Consider the following 5,732-nt stretch of genomic DNA (forward strand, 5'->3'; position numbering starts at 1 on the left):
TTGCAACAAAAAGAATAAAATACCTAGGAATAAACCTACCTAGGGAGACAAAAGACCTGTATGCAGAAAACTATAAGACACTGATGAACAAAATTAAATATGATACTAACAGATGGAGAGATATACCATGTTCTTGGATTGGAAGAATCAATATTGTGAAAATGACTACTACCCAAAGCAATCTACAGATTCAGTGCAATCCCTATCAAATTACCAATGGCATTGTTTACAGAACTAGAACAAAAAATCTTAAAATTTGTATGTAGACACAAAGACCCCAAATAGCCAATGCAGTCTTGATGGAAAAAAATGGAGCTGGAGGAATCAGACTACCTGAATTCAAGCTATACTAGAAAGCTACAGTAATTTAGACAATATACTACTGGCACAAAAACAGAAATATAGATCAATGGGACAAGATAGAAAGCCCAGAGATAAACCCACGCACCTATGGTCAACTAATCTATGACAAAGGAGGCAAGGATATACAATGGAGAAAAGACAGTATCTTCAATAAGTGGTGCTGGGAAAATTGGACAGCTACATGGAAAGGAATGAAATTAGAACACTTCCTAACACCATACACAAAAATAAACTCAAAATATATTAGAGACCTAAATGTAAGAAAGGACACTATAAAACTCTTAGAGGAAAACATAGGAAGAACACTCTATGACATAAATCACAGCAAGATCTTTTTTGATCCACCTCCTAGAGTAATGGAAATAAAAACAAAAATAAACAAATGGGACCTAATGAAACATAAAAGCTTTTGCACAGCAAAGGAAACCATAAAAAAGATGAAAAGACAACCCTCAGAATGGGAGAAAATATTTGCAAATGGATCAACGGACAAAGGATTAATTTCCAAAATATATAAACAGCTCATGTAGCTCAATACTAAAAAAACAAACAACCCAATCCAAAAATGCGCAGAAGACCTAAATAGACATTTCTCCAAAGAAGACATACAGATGGCCAAGAAGCACATGAAACGCTGCTCAGCATGCCTAATTATTAGAGAAATGCAAGTCAAAACTACATTGAGGTATCACCTCACACCAGTTAGAATGGGCATCATCAGAATATATACAAACTACTAATGCTGGAGAGGGTGTGGAGAAAAGGGAACCCTCTTGCCCTGGTGGTGGGAATGTCAACTGATACAGTCACTATGGAGAACAGTATGGAGGTTCCTTAAAAAAACAAAAATAGGGGCTTCCCTGGTGGTGCAGTGGTTGAGAAGCTGCCTGCCAATGCAGGGGACACGGGTTCGAGCCCTGGTCTGGGAAGATCCCACATGCCACGGAGCAACTAGGCACATGAGCCACAACTATTGAGCTTGCGTGTCTGGAGCCTGTGCTCCGCGACAAGAGAGGCCGCGACAGTGAGAGGCCCGCGCACCGTGATGAAGAGTGGCCCTCACTTTCCGCAAACAGAGAAAGCCCTCGCACAGAAACGAAGACCCAACACAGCCAAAAATTAATTAATTAATTTTAAAAAAATTGAATCACCATATGACCCAGCAATCCCACTAACTAGGCACATACCCAGAGAAAACCATAATTCAAAAAGACACATGCACCCCAATGTTCATTGCAGCACTACTTACAGTAGCCAGGTCATGGAAGCAACCTAAATGCCCATCGACAGGTGAATGGATAAAGAAGAAGTTGTACATATATACAATGGAATACAACTCAGCCATAAAAAGAATGAAATTGGGTCATTTGTAGAGACATGGATGGATCTAGCCTCACTTTCCGCAAACAGAGAAAGCCCTCGCACAGAAACGAAGACCCAACACAGCCAAAAATTAATTAATTAATTTTAAAAAAATTGAATCACCATATGACCCAGCAATCCCACTAACTAGGCACATACCCAGAGAAAACCATAATTCAAAAAGACACATGCACCCCAATGTTCATTGCAGCACTACTTACAGTAGCCAGGTCATGGAAGCAACCTAAATGCCCATCGACAGGTGAATGGATAAAGAAGAAGTTGTACATATATACAATGGAATACAACTCAGCCATAAAAAGAATGAAATTGGGTCATTTGTAGAGACATGGATGGATCTAGAGACTCTCATACAGAGTGAAGTAAGTCAGAAGGAGAAAAACAAATATCGTTCTGCATATATGTGGAAAGTAGAAAAATGGTACAGATGAACCGGTTTTCAGGGCAGAAATTGAGACACAGATGTAGAGAACAAATGTATGAACACCAAGGGGGGAAAGTGGCAGGGGGCGGGGTGGTGGTGTGATGAATTGGGAGATTTGTATTGACATGTATACACTGATGTGTATAAAATGGATGACTAATAAGAACCTGCTGTATAAAAATAATAAAATAAAATTCAAAAATTAAACAAACAAATAAAAAACACAAGAGATAACTAGTGTTGGTGAAGATGTGGAGAAAAGGAAACACTGGTGCACTCTTGGTGGGCATGTAAATTGGTGCAGCCACTATGGAAAACAGTATGTACATTCCTTAAAGAATTAAAACTAGAACTACCATATGATACAACAATTCCACTTCTGGATATATATCCAAAGGAAATTAAATCACTCTCTTGAAGAGATATCTGCATTCCCGTGTTCATTTCAGCATTATTCACAACAGCCAGGATATGGAAACAACCTAAATATCCATCAATGGATGAATAGATATAAGGAGATGTGATATCTACCTATCTATCTATCTATCTATCTATCTATCTATCTATTTATCTATCTATCTGTAAACAGACACACACACACACACATACACACACACACAGAATATTATTCAGCCATGAGAAAGAAGGAAATCCTCCTACCATTTTCAAGAACATGGATGGAACTTGAGGGTGTTACACAAAGTGAATTAAGTCAGACAAAGAAAGAGAAATATTGCATGATATCACTTACATGTAGATCCTTAAAAAGCTGAACTCACAGAAATAGAATGGTAGTTGCCATGGCTGCCATGGCTGAATGAACACTTCACTAAAAAGCCACAGGAATGTTAAATAAGGCACAAAAAATGTTTAACATCATTTGTTCTTAGGAAAATGCAAATTAAATCATAAATGGTGCTATTATGCATACTGTAAAATGGGTGCAGCTAAAAAAGACTAACCATGCCAAGTGTTGGTCAGGACATCAAACAATGGAAGTATTTTTATGTTGCTGGGTGAATCTAAACACTACAAACAATTTGATAATTTAGCAGTTTCTTAAAGCTCAATATATATCAACTGTGTGATCCAGCCATTCCAAGAGAATTAAGAATATGTCCATACAAGGATGTGTACATAGACTTGTGCAAAGACTTGTACCTGTTCTTGGAAACTTTGTAATAGTCCCAAACTAGGAAAAAACAAATGTCCATCAATAGGTGAATGGGTAAACAAACTGGCAAATCAGTAAAATAGAATACTATTCAGCAATAAAAATAATGAACTATTAATATACTCAACATCATGGATGAATCTCAAAATAATTACAGAGTAAAAGAAGCCAGACCCCACCAAAAAATATACATCTGTACAATTCCATTTATATAAAATTCAAGAATAAAATGAAAACTAATCTATAATGTCAGAAATCAAATTAGTGGCTTCCTGAGGATGGGGGGAGAGGAAGTGAGAGAGACTGGATTTTTAAGAACTACAAGGAAAGTTGGGGTTTCATTTTATTGATTGCAGTGGATTTTTTCACTGTATATACACACTAGAACTCCTCAAACTGTATGCTTTAAATATATGCAATTTATTATGTGTCACGTACACCTCAATAAAGCTGTAATAAAATAATAATTAATGATAATAATATATTACAAGTAGTTCAATAAAATAAGAATTTATGAGTCCATACTGATATAAGTAAATAAATACAAAGAGAAAACTCTATCTTAAGTCAAATTCCAACTAACTAATAAATGTAGAAGGAATAATAGATTTAGAATATTAATTCAGCAACCACCATTGTAATAAGTGATTCAGGTAAAAGATATCAATGGATGTTAAAATCATGGGGTAAAATTCTGATGAGAAAAGAAAATCCAAAATCTATTCATTCCTTATTAATGCATTTTAAAGTGGAGAAATATCATGGATACTATTTTGACCAAGTGACAAAAGTTAATATCCTTGGTAATGAGAAAAATTGATGTCGTGTGCCTCCTGATGTGAGGCATTGAAAAGAAAACAGCATCATTGCTGTGGTATTCACTTCAAAAAGTATATCCTGAATCTAGCCATGAAGAAACATCAGAGAGATCCAAACTGAAGGAAATTCTATAAAATAACTGACCTATACACTTCAAAAATGCCAAAATCATGAAACACAAAGAAAAACTAAGGAAGAACAGATTGAAAGAAACTAAACAGACATGACAACTAAATACAATGCATGCTTCTGGATTGGATTTTGAACCAGAAAGGAAAGGAGGGAAAGGCAGTAAGTTTGTTATTACTGTTCCTTTCTATACGTAACATTATTAGACAGCTGGAGGAATTTGCGTGGACTTTGTGGATTAAATAAAAGTACTGTTGCCATGTTAATGTCCTAAATTAAATGAGGGTACTGAAGTTACATGTGAGAGTGTCCTTGTTTTTAGTCAATCTACCCTGAAGTATTTAGGGGTAATTTGGCAACATGTCTGCAATTTAATCTCAAATGTTTCAGAAAGAAAATAATGATATATGGGAGAAAATGAAAAGACAAATGTAAACTGTTGATACTTAGGAAACCTGGGTGAAGGGTGTAGTTCTTTGTATCATTATTAATTTGTATTTGTCTTGCAAATCTTCCTTAAGTATGAAATTATTTTAAAATAAAATGTTAAAAACTGACAAATGTCGGGGGATTTGGGCAAAGGGTATATGAGAGTTCTTTTCATTATTCTTGCATTCTTTTCTGTAGGTTTGAAATTAGTTTCCCCCCAGAAAAACACAGGTAATGGAAACATTGGGAAGATGAAGGAGAGATGCTTCTTTGGGGTCTGGCCTCACCCAGTTGTTCATACTCAACACAGATGCTCGGGATGCCTATCCTGTGCCAGGCACTGTATTAGTGTCTGAGGATGTAGACTTGAATGGAATGGGCATGGTCTGGAGCTTGTTAGCATTAGGGAGTCCAAGGTGGCCAGCCACCTCTGTACTAAAGTCCTTGATGAAACCGAACAAAAGAAAAGGAGAATCTGCAGTAGTAGGCATCCCACTTAAATCTCTGGATAACAGCACTGTTGTTGTGTAAAGCCCTTAAGTACATCCAGTTATTTTCTGAAAATTACTTGTGTAGCATTTCATCTAGAAAAGATTCATCATCTAATTCCACATCACAAAATCTCATGTCCAATAGTGTCACCTGTAGAAAGAAATAGCAACAACTTTATAAACAAACCTTACCCCCTGTATGGATTAAATGTTTGTGTCCCCTAAAATTCACATGTTGAAACTCTAAACCCCAATGTGATGGTTTTGGAAGTGGGGCCTTTGGGAAGTGATAAAGGTTAGATTACATCATGAGGGTAGGGCCCTCATGATGAGATTAGTGACCCTATAAAATGAGGAAGAGGGACAGAGAGGAAAGTCCATATGAGTCCACAGTGAGATGGCAGCCATCTGCAAGCCCTGAAAAGAGCTCTCACCAGAACCCAGCAGGCTGGCACCTTAATCTCTGACTTCCATCATCTAGAACTAGGAGAAAATAAATTTCTGTTGTTTAGGTCACCCA

This window comes from Physeter macrocephalus, chromosome 1 (genome assembly GCF_002837175.3).
Source record: "Physeter macrocephalus isolate SW-GA chromosome 1, ASM283717v5, whole genome shotgun sequence".
Lineage (NCBI taxonomy): Eukaryota > Metazoa > Chordata > Mammalia > Artiodactyla > Physeteridae > Physeter > Physeter macrocephalus.